Here is a 20,182-nt window from a genome sequence, read left to right as displayed (position 1 = left end):
GCAAAGTGAGATGGCAGCATCACGTGTATTTGAAGACATATTAGATGTTGAACTCTTCATCGCAGAAGTTAAAAGTTATCCAGAGATATGGAACGTAGCCGTTGAAGAATTACCAAGACCGTAATAAAAATAAAAATAAAAGAAGTGAGTGGATCAACATGTGCCGTAAATTTTGCGAATCGTTTGACGAAAAGTATGACAAGGAAAAAAAACTTGTTGCAAATCTGCCTCTCCGGAGTCTTGAGTCGGTGAACGGATGCACCCAATGTTTCCTAGTTGTATCCAATAAACATTTGTATACTAGGTACACAAAGAATATCCGTTTACGTTTGTACACATCATCTCGTTAGTCGGTATCGTTCAGACTGTGCGGTATTTGTCCGTACTGTGTGAATGTGTTTCTGCGGCAACGTTGCGGCGCCGCAGCGGCGCCGCGCGGACAATGTCCGCACGTGTGCACCGGGCCTTAAAGCGAAGAGGCGTGTCATGCGCGAAGCAGTGTCGACCTTAGCGACCCCGCGCTGCTGAAGCACCAGCGAGCATCGCACTTATCATCCCGCCTCACTGACTTCGATACAGCCCTGGTCAGGCGGGCTCCTTAGGACTAAATGAACAGTTTAGAAGCCACGTAGCCTGATTTTTTTTTTTGCTACTTCGTAAAAGAAAATAAATAGGTTGTAATAAATTGCATTTGGAAAAAATATATGAGTGCACTTTCTCACCGTTCCATGAGAGATAACTTTCCATTAAATAAATGTTCTTGAACGACAACGTTTCTTTTTTATGAATAATGTACAAAAACGCAAAATACTCTGTATCGAAAGAAAGAAAGAAAAAAGTGCACTGAAATATGTAATGTGTTTCGCAATTAATTGATTACTTCCTTTAGGTAAGTATCTAACAAATGAAAATTTAAGAAAAGAAGATGGGGTTTTGAGGTGATAGGTATTCAAATTTTTGTGCTTACTCGTCTTCTTGTAACTATGGACTATTTTCCTGTGTTAAGGCGGGTTTACGATTGAAAGTTAATAATTAGTAGTGTACCTACTTACGATATGACTCTATATATACTAGTGGAATGATTACATGATTGTCGCGTTGATTTGACGGGTCGTTTGCGAATCATATGTTGACTTAAAAATTAACAGAGATGGTTACTTTTTTTCCCTTAAGAATTATGCGAATCACCAGTCAGAGCACAGTAGTGTGTGTTGTCGCGAGATAAGGTTTCCTCAGGGAAATCAGGTTATGCTAAATAATAAGAAAGGAATAGGAAATAGGGAATTATTATCATTTCAAGAAACAAAATGATTGTTAGAAGAACATGGCACGATATATTTTAAAAAAAAAAGCTCCAATCAAAATATTTTATTTTTAATGATTTTGGGAATTATTATTCTGATGCTTTTGTGGTTATTTTGGCTGTTGTACGAGTGTAGAAAAATTTTATTCAAAATTATTTTTTATTTTATTTTTTACTGGACAGCCATTTTATGTTAGCTCCAGATATATGGTAATAACATTACATTAAATAAAATTTAAATTTAAGTTAAATATTTGTAAATCTGTTTTGAGTACGAATTTCAGGTTACGAGCTAAAATGCATGTTTTTAAGTTCAATCGTAACCATATGACTGATATTAAGTTGACACATAACCAATTTAACCCTGTATAAAAATAATACATTAAACAAATTATCAACCGGCAACGATTCCTAACCAAAATTGACTAAAATGCGTGAGATACCTACAAATTAAAAAAATTCACCTGATATAACATGGTTACATTCTCGCCCATTTTCATTGGCTGGAATTAACAACCACTAAAATTCTATCATACACTGGAAATTCGCAGTGTTACTTAACCATTTGCTCATCGGCGTACAGGCTAAGTTTATAATTATTGAATTTGTCATTCGCACGTTCATATACACGGTCATCGGCTACGAAAATACAATTTTCCAACACTAGAGACGTTCCTTATTTACCATAAAAACAGCGTTAATACGTTACTACTAGTTTCTGAGAAATAGACACCCACCTAAACTGGCACTCGCATATACACAACACTGTTAAAAGACTAACCCGTGCTTGTTATGGTCTTAGGGTGATTCGAATGTTATTGTCTAAAGACTATGTAAGATCTGCATATTTTGCAAATTTTCATTCCATTATGAGTTACGGCATGGAACTTTGGGGACACACAGCAGAAGGAAACAGAATATTTAAGCTTCAGAAAAAAGCAATTCGACTAATTTCATTTTCGAAACCATCATCATCCTGTAGACACCTATTTCAAGATCTCAAAATTCTACCTTTTTACTGTCAATATTTTATCCAGCTAATGATTTTAATGAAAGATAACATACATCTACACAAAACAAATAGTGACATACACCCGTATCAAACAAGAACTACACTCAACCTCAGAATACCATCTCACTCCACCAGCCAATATGCCAAAAACTGTAATTATGTGGGAATCTGCTTATATAATAGTCTACCTCGGCATGTTAAAAATATTAGTAATAAAAAATTGTTTGCAATAGAGTTTAAAAAAATAGCTGAAAAACAGTTTTTTTATTCTTTCAAAGATGTAGAAGACTTTATAAAAATAAAAAATAATAGCAAAGATTTTATAGGGTAAATTCAATCCCACTTGTAATTTATGTTAACTTATAAGTAAAATGTAATTGTATATTATTATTTTTTTTATGTGAAATTGTATATTTTTGTGTTTTTGTTTTTTGTGAAATTATATATTTTGTGCTTTTATTTTTTGTGAAATTGTATATTTTGTTTTGTTTTTTTTGTGAAACTTTATATGTATATATATATATATATATTTTCCTATATGTACTTGACATGTATCATACCCCAGAAATGGGGTCAAAGGATATGAAAATAAATAAATAAATAAATAAATAAAAATCCCGGTTTATCTAGACATGTCTGGCAACTTCCTATCCTTTGCCTTGGCGTGTCTTCACCTAGTAAAACTCGCGGCGGCCTGCGAACTAACAGCGCTAGTAGTAGTTAAACCCATCATTAGCATTGCGTTAAATGAGAGTTTTGTATAAAATATTATATTAGTCCTAATTCCATCTCAAAATTTGAAATTTTTTCCCAGATTACTATTTTTTTTCAATCGTTTAGGTGTTTCATAAATTCCTAATCTGTATCAATGGCTTAATTTTGTTTCCGAATTTGTTAGTTGAAATATTATTTTTCAGAAATATGTTTAAAATTATTGTTAAGTCAGGGGCGTGGCTCAGTGGTACCTCTGTATAAACATTTAGGCCTGAAAGTATTTAATTTGTTGATGTATTTGTTTGTAAATTTTTTAAAATATGTTTTCAATTATTGTTATTTTTTTAGTACACAGAAAAAGCAAATAGTATTTAGTCAAACATATAATTGATATTTATGTTTACATCTGTTTTTGTATGTAACATTAGTAAATAAAATTATATATAATAATAAAAATTAAAATATGGTCAAATACATGGCTTAGCAATCTGCCGACTCCTGTTCGATACCCATTAATATACCTATATAATTTTTTACATTTTATTTCTCACAATATTAAACTATTAATTACAAGAAATTAAATATATTTAAAATTAATATTTTCGATATAGTAAAGTTTATTGTAAAGTAGTTGGTTAGGCCTAATATATTTAAACAGGAATTGTTTTAAATGATACAGTGTTTAATTGTATTTACTGTAGAGGCTGGTTTGTGATTTTATTCAAAATCTCACATATTTAAATGTTGTGATTAATAGTTTAAAATGGTAAAAATAATTTTAAAAAAGACATGTAAAAGACGTAACAGTGGATATCGAACCCGAGCCAGCAGATTATTGGGCCTTGCGCTTGACCTCTGTGCCACACCCCAGATTTGACAATAGGTTAAAACATAGTTTTGAAATAACATTTCAACTTAACTAACAAATTCGGGGAAAAAAATTAAGGTATTGGTACAGATTAGGCATTTACCAAGCACCCAATTGAATGTAAGAAAAATAGTAATCTGGGGGGAGGGGGAATTCAAACATTGTGACAATTGTGAATAATATGATATTTAATACTGAACTATCATTTAACGCAATGCTAATAATGGGTTAAACTACTACTAGCGCCGTCAGTTTGCCGACCGTCGCGAGCTTCACTAAGCCGACGGAGAATGAAGGTAAGTTGCCAGACTTACCCATGCGACCGTGGTCAATCGTAAACCCGCCTTCATTCTCTGGCCTAAGGTATTTTCTGGATGGCCGCGTGGCAGCGCGTGGCGCCACGGCGGGCGATGACAGGCTGACAGGCGTGCCAACTGCGCGGGCGGCGCGCGACCGAGTCGCGGGCCAACGAAATGTGTAATGGACCCAGCATGGCACCACAAACGTGAGGCCAGAGTGCTTCCTCTCGTTTTAAACACATCTGTCCGTAAAGTTGCGTAGACATCTGCAGGGAAATATGAGGATCATCTTTGTGAATGTTCCACGATATTTCTCTAACGTATTTCCCACGATCAGCTGTTCATTGCTGACGTTACTCAACACTGTACAAACAATCAACTGAAAGAGTGTTGAAACAGCTTCCCGGTGACAAAAGGATTTTTTTTTGTTCTTAACATTTTTCAGTACACATAACACTAAACTAAACTATACATGTTGAAAACGGCAGCCTTTGTAGTATAGGAAAAGCTATGTGTATAGGAAATATTTTCGAACATTTATTTTACAAAATTTATGACGTTTAAATTATCACGTATTTGTATTGAATAACTTGTGGATTTTATGTTACCGTTTTTCTTGCACTTGAATCTGGCGACTACGTGACTCGGAAACGACTGAAATATGTTTAAAATATAGACCGCATCTGTGACCACAATTTACAAAAGCGATCCATTCAGACAAAAGACATTCAGAAAGACCTTCATCCCGATATCAGGCCGCCCACTATTCACACCTGTGGCGCGGCTGTACAACTCACTGGGGCTCTAGCTCTCTCACTCTCTTTCTCTCTTCCTCTCGTGATGTCCTTGTCGCTCCTTCAGTTGTGCTTCTAATGTGCTTGTACTAGGAATACAAACGAGTCGAACTCCGTATTTGCGTCCAGGACGTTTCTGTTTAGTACGTATCGTTCCTAAACAAAGAACTTTTGTTTATGTTTTGAATGTCAAGTAACTTGATGCAATGCATATTTCACGAATTAATCAACAGATAAATCTATTTAAACGTCTACCTATGAAGTGTAACGAGAATTTTAACCTCAACAATGTGTCAGCACATGTCAGGATACACGTTCGGCAGTTCCGTTTCAAAATAAACAGTTCATTGTTGGGGCCTTATTTTTGCCACTGCGCAGCGTGCGAGCAAGCAGTCGGCCGTACGTCGAACGTCGCAGAACGTGGTTGCAGGTTTTGAATCTCGAGTCATGACCTCCCCTGGAGTAGGGGAGGGGCGGGGTTGCCGCGGGTGCAGCGGTGCGCGCGCAGCTGCCCCAACGGCCGCGTGCCGCAGTGCAGCAGAGACCGGGCCGTGTTGCCGTGCGGTTGGCAGCACTGCGGCTGCAGCCCCTCCCTGGGGCTTCCCCCCTCCCCAAACCACAGCACCTCCCCTCACGCCCTGCTCGCGTTGGAAACAAAAGGAAAGCCGTGGAACATGGGGAACACAAATGTGGGCATACAGATGTATCGCGTTTAAATAATTTTCCAGAGCCCTGCTTAGTATATACTTTTAGTATTCTTACGCCACGTGTTTAAATAACATCACCATGTACTAGAAAATTTCAAAAATAACTAAAATGCACTGAGTTTAGTGATCAGTTATAAATAGCAATCTCTTACAGATACATTTTCTGATCTGCAATGAACTTATTTACTCATTTGCATTTAACTCCTAGTGATCTTTATTTCCAAACGTTTATTCAAAGTACAGAATATTTAAAGTATTTAAACTACCAGATCAAGTAACTAACTTTTGCTTTATCGCATTTTAAATTAAAATACAACAAACTAGCAATAAAATAAATATCGAAGAAACCTCTGAGATTGCAGACAGCTACATAATAGTTATATTTATAAATAAACATTATCGTGCTCAACTGAACACGAGGAAGAATTCAAAGCGTCCTTAAGAATAACTTCTGGGCACATACTAAGAAACAAAACCTGTTTTCGCGTTCATACTGTGGCTGTAGCGAACAAAACTTATTTTCATCTTCCTTGCCAGCATGCAGAATGTTTGCAAATAGGAGCTAGGGAATCTACATTAAGTAACCAAGTACTCCCAAGTTTACGTTTACGTTTCACGCTTGCGATGTATTTCCGTTCGCCCGATGTTTACGAAGAATCAGTCTCGCGAAGTTTTTTTTTTTTTCCAGGGCCCGGTAATTGCCGTCAGAACTTTGCGCGCACGACATTTGCGGCGCGGGGCTGTGGCAGCCCTGCTGACACCTGTTGTTCGCGCCCCTCCGAGCGCAACAAGGCCCTGGTCGCTTGTTGCTGGCACGTCACGAGCGACTGTCGCCGGGTTTCCCCGCGCCGCTTGTTGCAGCTGCACAAGGCGACAGGCGACAAGCGACAAGGCGCGGGGTGCGCTCGGCTGCAACAATGCCAGCCAAGGCCCGCAATACAACACGCATCCCGCTCTCTGCAGTCAGATAGAGTTCTCACGTCACAATCGACCAAACACCACATTGTTCATTCTCTGCAAACATTGTTTTGTTTCCGAATTTATTTTATTGCAAATTTTAGACAGGGCCTTGAGCAACCAGGTCTACCACACTAGGCCAAAGTTACATGTGCCGTCCCACCCATAACTAATGTGACCACCTCTGCGAATTCCAAATACCGTACACTGTAGATAAGGGGGGAAAAAGTCACACTCTCTCATACAAATTCATACCCCCACTTTCGATCAAAAATTTCTAATAAATATCTTCTAAATTAAAAACATAATGACGAACAAAGATGTTTTTTTTTTTCCTTCAAATGATTTGGAAGGCAATGATTTGGATGATGTTTTAAAAAATGTGAGTAAAACACGATGTCTTCCCAAAATAACTTTATTCAAGCAAATCTAGCTTTCGCTTTATTATAAAACAATTTTTAATGCTCTGTAAAATAAAATAACAAAAGAAAACCAATTAATTTTATAAAATGAAAATTATAAATGGTTAAAGAAATAAATGTTGAAGAGGCAAATGTTGCATTTAACTATTTTTTTACAAACATTTGAATTCCCCTCCCCCTTTCCTTTTTGACGCCATTAATTGTCATCGCCCTGAATTGCCTAATGGGGTCGCCGGCCCTGGTTATAGAACATGAATTGCAGTAAAACGTGTGCCATTCTCGTGTAATGGGTGTTCCGAACACAAGTCCTGCCCTGGTGGAAACTCGATATAACGCATCTTTTGGGAAGATATCGCGTTTTTGTAAAAGTTCTAAAAAGAACATTTGTTTGAAACCAATAAAGTTTAAAATGTTTCAACGTTTTCAGGTGGAGCCGAAGATTCTAAAATACAAATCCGTCATGGTGAAAAGTTCGTTAAATGCAAAGTTTGACTAGTTACCCGTTTTTGTGAAATGTTTCCGGAACAGAAGAATTCGAATTTTCGACGTATCCAAATGGAGAGCAAGATTCAAGACCAAAATCTGTCTTGGTAAAAAGTGCGTAAAAAGCAAAATTTGGCTGGAAAAATGTTGTTTTAAAAGGCAATACACAATAACATATTGTGCTGAAAACATAGTTTTTATAAAATAAATTTCAACACTGAATAAAAGTAAATATAACACTCAAATTATTACTTCAAATGCACACAGTATCAGAAATAAATAATTATTTGAATATTTACTTCAACATACACACTCAAGGGTTTACTAAAAAAACTGCTTAAGTAGATAACACTTCTCTTCTTACCTCGGACGCTGCAGAGTTTGAAGTAATCTAGAATGTTTGCTGAAACGTATTTCCAAAAAGCCAGTTAATTAAAAAATGAAATAAAAATTAAACATACGCAATACTTTAAAACTGAGTCGATAATAAAAATAAACATTAAGGGATAAAACTGAATATTAATGCTGCAAAGTTGGTTTCGAATAGTAGAAACCTTTTACTGTTTCTACAGTCATGAAAACATTAACGTTCTAATTTTTAACATTTTTATACTATTGACATTAAATTGAAAATATTATTTTTAGTTTACTGCTAAGGTAGTGTAGTGTTGTATGTGTAGTTAGGTCTAGCAGAAAAAATATATGTTTTCTTCTCTATAGTTTCATCCACATGTTAATGAAAGCTTTTCTATAACATTTAATTCATACTTTGTTTCTATAATTTTATGCTATCTATCTTGTTTACTTCAGTCCAGAGGTTCCTGATCAAATAGGAGTTCTCTTTCTATATACTCATTAATATTAACTAGCCTGGGATCATTTATAACTCATGTGTCTAGAGATTGGTTTCGGAAGGAATGAAGAGATATAATGAAATGTATTTAATTTGTCTAAGTTTAGTAACTTTGTATGAACACAAAACATTTTTGAATGCTACATCCAAAAGCGATCGTGTATCTCTTTGCCTAGTGTTTTGTGCGAATAAATTAATGTATTTTGCAAACTATTTTAAGCTTGGTGTCACCTTTGAATATATGTATATACTGTATAGAAGTCGCCAGCCCAGGTTAAAATTTCTAATACGGTTTTGAGGTAGTTGGTTAATTCACCGCCGCAATCGCCACCGTCTCTAGGGCATCGACTTGTGGTGGTCCCTAGCGGACAAGTGTCGAACTCTTCAAACCCCCCTTCCCCCTCCCGGTGAACGACCTTGAGCTGCAGTGAATGATGGATGAGGGGTGCGGGGAATGACAGCGGGCGACAGCGCTGCGCTCTAACGTGTAAATAACAACTAAGACGATACAGGGCATTACGGCAGCGCACTGCAGCGGTGAAGTTCCCAAGCTGCTCATCATACGCTTCTGAAAGACGTAGAGTAAATCCTGTCCACTCGCGACTTCTATACAGTATATATATTCAAAGGTGTCACTCTACATTGCGGATATGTGGACATAACTATAGCTATATGTTTGATTTCTCAAGTTTGATATTATTTCAGTGGTATGGTTAGACATCAAATAGTTTCATTACCAATAATAGTTATACATGTTAGAATGGCGCCCGGGGAATCAATTTAGATTGTCAATCTTCCAGAACATAATATATTGCAGAAGTTTTTATAAACTAATATTTGTCAAAGAGTTTGATACCATCGCGAGGCTATTGTAGACTTTCAGTAATTTTTGCGTCTACAAGCGTGGTGTTACACACTCCACGTTCTGGCTTTGTTGCACACGATTCTGTCCTCTGTTGTTGTTGTTGTATGAGCGTACATTTTTATTTTTGTGTCCTGGATATTTTAATCATTAGGCCCTTCTTCACCAAGACCTTTCTGATATAAAAAATAGAAAAAAAAGTCTTTTCACAAACAGTTTTACCCATCTTATCAAGTGCTTGCATTTTCTCCTACATAATTCACTCTGTCGTCCCTCTTCAAAGTTGACGACCGTTGCAGTCGTGATTCGTACCGTTCGATTCAAGGGCGCATTGTTGTTCGAACAATAGCCAATTACGATTCCTCTCCTGCCACACCGTTCAAGCTGTTCAAAGCGCGTATCTATCATCTCTCTGTTCCTCTTTCTACTTCTGCTTCGCTGTCAATCTGTCAGCCTCTTTCACTTCAGGCGCTCGAATACTTGTCCCACGAACTGCATTGCAGAATGTCTGAAATACGAGCATACGTGTGCGTATTCGTAATGGGTCCTCCGACTACACGCCAGCATTACGTCTTACCAACTGCAGATATTCAATTAAGTAAAAAAAAATTAGGCTGGTTATAAAAAATTATAATAACGTAAGACATTCGCAACACGTGACATCCAGTAGACCGGAGTCCATCATGCGTGATACGGTCCTACATAAAAAAAATTAATTTAACATATGCGTATTAGTTAACGAACCCGGCCTTACGTTGTTGGTTCGACGGGTCGCGGGTGGCCGTGTGGAGGCCGGCTGCACAGCTCACAGTACTACCAACTATCCCCGTGCTGCGCGACCAATCAGCACACACAGTAGTAGCTGGCGATTGTGTTGATACGCGCATTTTAAAGATGCCACGTGAAACTTATTTAAACGTGGTATATGTTTGTGGTCTTTCAAAATTAAATTGCGGAATTAAAAGCTTGGATTTAGGTAATCAACTGCTTCATATAATAATTAATAGTTGAGAACATTCAAACATTTGAAAATGAAAGTTTCGACAAAAATAAAGAAGAAAATAAAGTTGGAATTTTTCGAACCGCTGTGTTGTGTGCGAATGCACCTTCTAATTCTGTGCTAAGTGTGCAACCGTGCTATTTCCATGCTGTTAGCGTGCTATCGCGAATGGATCCTAGGCTTGACGTAAAACACTAAAGAAGAAAACCTCGTAACTCGATGAGAGAACTGCTTTGTTCTATTTCTGTCTCATATTTCCTTTCCTCCTGTGTCGTGTGCCTCCGTCGTTAATGACCTCGCTGTACACAAGAAGTTAATTTCCTGTTCCTTCAGAGCTGGGCTCATGCTTATTTGCTTCGGTAGTGGTTCCCGGTCTCAGCCTGTTTGTAGCCTCGTCAGCGCGCCTGGCGGGTGTTCCAGGAACTAGCAACTGCGCGCGCGATTCAAACAAGTCAAACTGTGTCTAGCGATTTACTCTGATAGGTGTGGGTCATTTACAGTTAGGTGTCTCATGCTTAATACAGTTCTACGATTTTGTTTGTTTTGTATTACCTGTTTACCGTTGTTTCTTTATTTATATGCAATATTTAAATTTTGAACGTAATTTCCTGCAAAGTACACTTTGAATGAATACTATATATAGGCCTTGATTGTTAATTTTTTTCACTAATACGTGAAACAATATTTATGCTGATAACAAAACACTATTAAAAATGTTTATTTCTTTTCTTTTAACTGTCAGTTTTCATTTGAATGTACTCTTGTGTACTACTCGCCTGTTACCGATAGTTCAATTTTAAAATACTAAAAAAAGTCCTGTCACACTGTCGAATATTTGTCGCAAACCTTTTGACAATAGAGTTGGAGGGGTAGTATTGGACGGAAATTTTCTCCCAATTTTCTCTGCCAAATAAATTTGGACAGATACCTCAAAAAGGTTTTAAATAATGCCACACTATCAAAATTTATTTTTGGCCTGAGCTATCTCAAATTTTCCAATTTTTAATCTCATTTTGAAATTAAATAACGCATCACAGTGCTGGATGGAATGTTTGAACTTTTTACGCTATTTGTGCATTTAAAATTTGTTTAAACATTTATAAAATTAACTTATACAATAATATTCGTTACATACTAAAATTAGATGATCACTGATTTCTTTAATTTGTAGAAACATTTTTTTTTTTTCACAAATAAAATTATTGTCATACGACTTTCATATTATCATTATTTTAGTTATTTCACTTTTATAACCTCTTTCATCGCCCATGTGTTTTTTTCGCAATTTTATATATTCGTTGTCACGGAAACGAGTGTCATTCCGTTTTAGATACAGTGGGTAGTAGGTATATTTATTGACTGATTGCATCCAACATCCAACATATATCATAACCTGTCCTGTCCTATATTTGATGGGAACCAAAGTCATCCAACTTGTCAAACAAACATGGCTGCACTACTGACGTTATCGGTGACGTCATGACCCTCGAACTGTATTCGACACAACACACTGGAAGGTGTTGGAAGCGAACATTTGGCAGTGCGGCCGGTTCTTCGGCTGGTTCCCAGTTCAACAACACAAGCAGTGCATAGCGCTGCGCACGCGACTGAGACTGTGAGAAGTCGGTTCACAGCTGATATCTTACTGTTAATTCCAGCCAATGAAATATCGCGACGTATCCGACATCTGTCAGCAGTGTTGGTAAGTAACTACATTAACTTCCAAATGATTATCCCGTGAAAACCGACCAGCAATTTGTAAGCACATTTTTTTTTTCAACTATAAATAAATAAGGCTTGCATAAAAATTTTAGTTTAACTATTCTAAGCACACCAAATTTTTATTTACTAATTTTGATAGCGTTAATTTATTTTTAAAGCAGAAATTACACCTGAACATTGTAATGTCGTGACAATTTCTCGCCACGGTATGATTGATAAGTATGAACAGTTCTCTACTCCCGCCAACATGGCTTCCTGATGTGCTCTCACTGGCTGCTGCGCCATGCGTGTGGGGAACTGCGCGCAGCGGTGCGGTCGCGCGGGAAAACACGGAACTCCGCTCCACGACGAGGCGGTTCCAAACATAGCTCGGAGGGGGTAGGGGGGTCGCGCGGTATTTCGGGAACTGGAGGGGGGCGCTCTTCTCACCCGAGTGTCGGCCGAGTCCAGAACACTCCGCCGCAAGCACAGAACAAGTGCGACTCTTACAGTGGGAACTGAAACCATGTGTCGCTATCTGTTGGGCGGGCCCATAACTACCAGCAAATAAAAAAATCGGAATAGAGGTTCTCATACAATGTTTTTTTTTTTAGTTAATACGTTTTTTGGTTATATTAAGTTATCTCCTTGGTGGCGCATAATAGCTTATACATTACTTCTCCTAATAAATTAATGTAGTTATGTCAGCAATATATTATGAAAACTACTATCTAGCGGGCGGGCCCATAACTACTTAACAACAAACTACGTCTCAGTCTCGGTAATTAGAGTTTCTCCCCCACGGTCGCAAGGCTCAGTCCCGTTCGTATCAGCAGGTTACCACCACTGCATTCACGTGTAACATCTCAGCTCTCGGTGTACGATGCTGCCATCTGCGGTCGGCGAACCAAAGTTCACAACAACAAAGAGAAACTTTATAGTATCAGCAGCGTAATACTAGAATTCCTTGTCGACAATCAGTTCCAAAACCGGTTTTAAGTCTTTTAGTTTTTATCGGATACGTTTCATAACATAGTTTAAATTTTCGGTCTGCAAATAGAATGATTAGATACTCGACGTAGCGACGAAATCTAGCGGTGGTTGCTGAAACTGCGTGCGAATTCGCGCCAGTAAATGCAATTGAAAACACAATTTGCATAAATAGAGGGGACTATTCAATCACCACCTTTCAGTTAGGACTCTCTCGAAAGTGTTAGGTCCCAGCAAAGTGTAGGGCCGTCACTGGATGCTAGGATACACTAGGCCACGCCCAAGTCCTTCACACCCGTGGTTCGTGCAGTTGTCTGGAGTCAGGAGCGGGGGCAGGATTGCATTTCCTTACACCATGGATGACACCACATTCACCCCTCTCCCCTCGTGTACCCCTCTGTCTAGGGTCTCTAATGGCCTCGCTGAAAATACTTGAAAAAAAAAAAAAAAAACTAAAACCCGTATTTGGACCTGATATTCGACAAGGAATTTTATTGAAATACTGCCAATATTGTTAATGGCTTTGCCAACAATGTTTCGCGCCATCCGCAACAGATGGCAGCACCGTAGTGCCATAATTCCTTTCCACGCGATCCACTCACGGAATGGCTCCCGACGAGAGCCGCACACCGGAGCTGAGGTGTCGCACAACGAGCACGAGACAGCGACACGCGCTGCTGTCGGTGACTCGTGCCGCTGTGTCGGTGATGACGTCACTGCCGCGGTGACGTCACCCCGGCACTCGATCACGCGATCAGCGCGACGCGAGCTGCGGGCGAGAAACAGGAACAAGCTTACAATAATTCTTCCTGATTATGGCATACGTACCGCACATAAGACAGCCTTCATGTTTACAAACTTTTTTTTTTTAATCAAAATGTTTGACAAATATTTTTCGTTCCGATTTTAACGTTCATTTAGTAAAATCGCTATGCGAGAACACATTTCATAGGTTTCACAGAAAAAAATATCGTAACCTTAATTTTTTTTCGCCTCTAAACATAAGATTACGAATTAAAATTTTGCTAATTCACTAGTCTAACCATAATTCGAAAACCAAATCCTGACACGCATTTCAGTAACGATTAACGCCAAGTCCGCGAAAAAATAGAAGTTTTTTTTTTACAGGTAGGTCTGTCGAGTCTGCGAAGTTTTTAGCACTGACATCGCGTCTGCCAGCAAATGAAGCAATAACTTTGGAATTGTCAAGGAGTGAAGTGGCGTGGTGGTGAGACACAAAACTGACAAAAAAAATATCATTCCCACCAACAAAAAGAAAGAACTTGAAAGCAAACAGCGGAGAAAATTTGTTCCATCCCCCTCCCCCTCATGGAAATGAAATTCTACGTACGCTCCTGACTGCAACTTCACGTGTTGTCGTGTTCTCGACAGTCATCGCGTGATGTTTTGCAGGTGAAGTGGGGGAAGTGGGATCTACTGGTACTACTTTCGAGAAACTGTAACATTTTTAAGACAAGCTGCACATGACACACACTTTAATTTTCCAGTGAAGAATCCACTTCAAATAAACCAAAGGTTCTTCGTAGATACAGAAACGTATTTCCGTAGAAGCTAAGCCTGATACGACTTCCGAGTTTCCGAGTCCCGTGTTGAGGCGCCCCCCCCCCCCCCCCCCCCCCCAGACACGCGCGGAGTGCATGCTCGCTATATCCGAGTACAGTCTGTTTACGAAAAGCATTTAAGAATACGCTGACGGCGGGTGGGAAGTTATGTTACCGTATTTAGTTTTTGACGTGACAACGTCTAATAAATCGATGAACGCCGGCTGCACGCACGAAAAAAGTGTCCCGTTACGCACATTGTCCCGTTGCGCTGTGTCCCGTTACGCTCATTCTACGCTTGCGCCGCATCTATCTCTCTTCCACTCGATTGGAACAACCATCGATTTGACTTTTTTGAGGCACATTAAACTTGAAACACTCCCATTCGTTTCCTACTTTTCCTATCATCGTCCTATCCTTAACAGAATAACACAGATTGGAAGAAGTTAAATAGCAAACATGTATAAAAGTTATAGTTAAAATAATCTCTTCGTTAAAGTAATAAACATATTTGAATTAATGAGTGCAAATAAAAGTAAATTTATCAATTAAATTGAAGATTGCATTTCACTCCTTCCTTGTATCCATAAAAAATAGTGATAATTCAATAAAAATGATTCAATTTTATTCATAAAAGTATGCAATCATTTCATCAATGTTTTTTATGACTTTGTCACGTTAAACTATCGTCCGTAAACCGTCTTTACAGACAACCAATTTTTTAAACTGTATTTTTGGGAGAGTGAAAATGGCTAAAAAAGCGTGTATTCAGAATAATATTTAGGCATGAAAATGTGGCACAGATTCTTGAAAGTACTCGACGGACTTGCTATACACCTTTATCTTAATTTCAGTCCACCATATAATGTTATGGTTACAGCTCAAATCACATAGTTTCCCTTTTCCCGACGACCAGTACAGAGCCTCGCGCTTAGAGGCGATACCACGGTAGAAGTACCAGCGAGTGTCGCACTTATCATCCCGCCTCACTAACTTTTACACACCTTAAACACTTTAAACATGCGTGAGGAAGGAATATAAGTGTGTTTAGTATAGGATTGAATATTTTTGAATGTTTTGTTAATATTCAAGTTGTATGTGGGTAGACTCAGCACCCGTAACATATCAGAAAATTTATGAAGATACCTGGATAAAACTGTAACCACTGTTTTCCCTCAATTTAAGGTAAGAATATTGAAAAATGCGGTGTTAATTTGGAAGGCTTTCGCCTGAACCACTGCCCAAGACTACAAGCAAGCATCTGTGGACCTTTTAGTAGAAACTTCACTCACAGTTGTGCAGTATTGTTAGTGTATGTTGCCGAGTTCGTTTATCATTATAACCCGTGCTTAAAATGATTAAAAAAACACGAATGTTACGTTTTTTGAATGATTGTTGCGACGAGGAAGATATATTTAAATCATTATTGTGAACATACCCCATTTCTAGTTTGTACTGTATGACACAGAGGAAACCAGAAGAACGGACAAAGAAAGATACGATATACAAATACACTCAGTAAACAAGCCAACAATTGCCGATGTCAAATGTTCCTGAAACGCAATTGTTTTGTCTTAGGAAGCCAACAGTTGTACTATTGTTCTATTTCCTTTCGCGGAATTCTCTGTGCTGTCTATACATTTAAATTTTTCATCGGCTGAGTATTGTTTTCTGTGTGTTTATGTCAATATCTTTCTGTATCCGTTCTTCGGTTTTCTCTATGACATAGCCTGCAGTGCAAACTAGCAATGGGCGCAATGGCGTTTATTCAAAATAATTATTTAATAGAATACTCACGATGTATTATTTTCATAAAGACATTACATTTCAAACAAGAAATTTTTTTTCAGCATTATATTTAACTAAATATTTATTCGCTTAAAACATCTCCCAAGGACCATCTCATTAGTTAAAACATCTAAGTTGTGATAAATCTTCCCCAAGGCGGCAAGTTTAGTAATACAAAAAAACAAAACTTTCTCGGGAAAATCCGGCACGCTACTAAAAAGCTCTTGTAAATCTCCATATCAGAGGAATGAACGCTATAAAGCATGTTCCACGAACAAGCGCCTTTTTCTGACAGCTAGCGACTGTTTACAAGCACCTTCTTAAAGAACACCTACAGCCTGAAGTGTCCAAGAAAAGTGGTTCTTAAAGGAAGACAGCCATTTTTTGTGGATCCTTCTGATCGTTACAGAATCGCCGATGCAGCCTTCCGTGAAGGAACCAGTCTCTCACGTCCATGCGTCATCCTTGTGGCGCTTCCTTTAGCATGACTGTACAGTCGGCGCTAGTGACTGTACAGTCGGTGCTAGTGACTGTACAGTAGGGGCTAGTGACTGTTCAGTAGGGGCTAGTGACTGCACCACAGTTGGTGCTAGTGACTAGCAAACTGCTGTTCAATTTTTTTTTTTTTTGCGTACGATTGCATGGAATTGCATTGCGACGAAACAGCAATCACAATCAAATAACCACCGAAAATATATTTCTTTTCCACGCCAGCATTCTTCAGTTAATGCTGCCTCAGTAATGAACACATCCTTGCCACTCGGAAACAGCCTAAATCAACGTTATGAATTGGACAGCTAAATTAATTTTCATAATTCCTGAGAATAATATTGTTAAATGGTTGGCTATAGCTTGTTCTTTAGAAATAAATATTGAATTATTCTTCTAATATGTCGTGTTTTTGCACATGATTTTAAATAAATTCATAATATAATAATATTTTTTTGAAAGTATTTTTTCCTACTAAGCACGTCATTATTTATTGTTTTTTTTATGAACTTTCAGGCAAATATTGATGTCAGTCGTATCACGTACTGAAAGCATGACATCATGTGGTATGCAGTTTTTGATTTAACGTTCGTTATTTATTTATTTATTTTTTTTAGTATCTATAGCGTTCATCTGCGGATATATATTTTTTTTCCTGTCCAAAAAAAAAAAGGCCATTCGTTCGTGCATTGATGTTTGCCGTCATGTTCCGCCGCAGCCGCCTAGTTCCCCCTCCCCCCGCTAGGGTCGCGTGCTGTTGCCATGGCGACGCGCCACTCGCCGGGCGCGCAGGAAGCGAGGGGATGACGTCACACGACGCGCTGCCGGCCGGATCACCGCGCGATGAGACACTTCCGTCTCCCCTGAAGGAACCCCTGACCACGGCTTCATGCTTCACGGGGGGAAAAACACCAGCTAATTTTTTAGTGCAATTATACTCACAATTGTCCGTTTACAAAAATCTGAGATCCAATTTTCTCAGTGAAACTTGCATGTGAAATGTTTGTATTTATCTTGACGTCAGGTTGCAGCTGCGGCAGTATAGTTCGTCACCTTACTGACAAACTGATTATCAAGGCAGATGCGAAACTAACTATGTCATCTAGCGGGCACGCACCTACGTAAGCGCTGACGTGCTGACCTAAGCTATAAGTGACGCACGCGCGCACACACACACAGATGTCGATTGGTTGGAGATTAATCTGATGTCTCAGAATTAAATGATTCATTTTGTTTACTTCCTTATTAAACGTAAATTATTAAAGTGCTGTATGTAGTTTTGTAGTATCGTTTAACTATGTCGAAATGTGTCAATGGTGTGCATAATTTTTTGATTAAATAAATTTAGCTAATCGAATCCCTTCCCCCCCCCCCCTCCCCCAATCAAAAACTCCCCTCGGAATTCTACGGGACTCACACTCGGGTTGTCAGTAGCGCCTGCGATATTAGCATTGAAGTCATTCAAGTCAACTCAATAAGGGCTTGATTGTCTAATTAGCCACTGAGTCTAAGGGACCTTACTAGTCCACTCTAGAGCACTTCCGGTCTGGTGTCACCTTAAGTTCGAAAATAACCGTTTCCGATTCAGGGAGAAAACCGCCGGCTTTTAGTCGCGAAAATAAAACGAATGAAATTAGTTGCAGGAATGTTTGCTTGTGATGGACTTCACAGCCGGTGAATAGTCGACGCGACGGCCATCACAGCGATACACCACGTGCGACGCTCGGGGCGTACTTGGGGGAAGAGGAGGAGGGGCAATCTCTAGCGCCCCACTCCTCGCCCTAGGGCGAGCGAAGCTGCGGCGCTGCAGTTTCCGTTACGCTGCTGAGACACTGGCTCTGCTGCCCGCCGCTCCTTGTGTAGCTCCTAGGTAAGTTGGGCCCAGGTAAAACCTGCATAGACACAGGGAAAACCCTGGGCACTTACATGCGGGAAGCAAAATTTTCATACAATAATAACAAGCAGGTTGGTTGCAGGAAACAGAAGGATGGTTCTGGAAGAAGAGTTGGACAGAGTAAAAGACTACTAAGCAAAAGGGCGGGAGCTTGGAAATTTTTGTCCGCATTTGGTTTTGGTGGCACTTGTTGTTTCGGGGGCGACTTTGTCGTTTCCCGCCAGGCTGCCAGCCAGCCTAAACTAAATTAAGAAGGGGAAATTTAGTGTGCGCCTGTCTACTGTTAGTGCTACTGTTGTTATTGGTCTCTGGACGGGAGCGAATCACCGTGTGCTCGGCCGTGGTTCGCGTGCGAGTTGGTTGGGCCACAGAGCAATTAGAGACGTGACTCAAGGACGTAACTAAGCAGGAGGCGCTAAACTAGCCAGGTGATAATTACTACACACACGCGCGCGCTTGAATATCGTAGTGTTACAACATTAAAAAAAAATAGTTGGAGGGCAGTTGAAGTTAATTATTTGTACTGAGAGATACATACATGTATATCGCCATAACTGGGATTTTTCGCGTACTTTGCGACAGCGATGTATAAAAACTGAAATGACTGCGAATAAATATATTTTTATTTACAATCTAAATATTCAGTCCTGACTACAGAGTTCATTACGCACATTTAACGAAATGGACGGACATTCAACTCGGCACGATACGGTGAGATACGATCCCATCAGTAGGATACTACAATTGCGTGCCTTAAAATCGAAAAAAAAAAAAAAAAAAAAATATGCAAGCAACGGTTGTTTTCTCATTGTGCTCCTGGTTGTTCTTGGCAAGACTTCCGTTGGTGTTCTCAGTGTGCTCGTTTACGTTTTATTCGAAATAGTGTTGAAGAAAAAGCACGTGGGCACTTCTGAAAGCTACGAAATGTCGCCAAGCTCATTGATGCAGTTTATAGACTCTTATTGGTGCTAAAAGATTTTTTTTTCTTGGCACCCGCTCCAGAGACGACCCACAAATACACGGACTAAGCGGCTCTCCAAACATCACGCCGAGGGACGACCGTCTGTTTTGGTTACGTTAGCGTCCGACGCCGTCTCTATTTCTCTCTTTTTCCCCGCCCCGTTCCCCCCTCACTCTCCCTTTCGGGAGGCCTTAGATTCATTGAATCTGAGTCAGACCACCGAATGTTTCCGAACGTACACACACTTTTTTTTTTTTTTTTTTTAATGATTTTAGAGTACTTTGAATTGCCGTTGACCTAACCCAACCGACCTTCCATTTTAGTTATGAACACATAGACGTGTAAAAAAAAAATACCCTCACGGAATAAAGAAATAACAATAATTTATGCTGATTGATTTGTGTGCTCTAGGTAGGCCTATACAGCATTTGGTGGGAGTAATTTCTTAAATTGGACGTAAGTCGCATGACTCTGACACTCGACGTCACGAGTCATCTCACGAGCCAATCAGACTGGCCGGTTC

The sequence above is a fragment of the Bacillus rossius genome, chromosome 6 (assembly GCF_032445375.1).
Source record: "Bacillus rossius redtenbacheri isolate Brsri chromosome 6, Brsri_v3, whole genome shotgun sequence".
Classification (NCBI taxonomy): Eukaryota; Metazoa; Arthropoda; class Insecta; order Phasmatodea; family Bacillidae; genus Bacillus; species Bacillus rossius.
The sequence above is the reverse complement of the archived record's forward strand: the minus strand, read 5'-3'. Positions refer to the sequence as shown.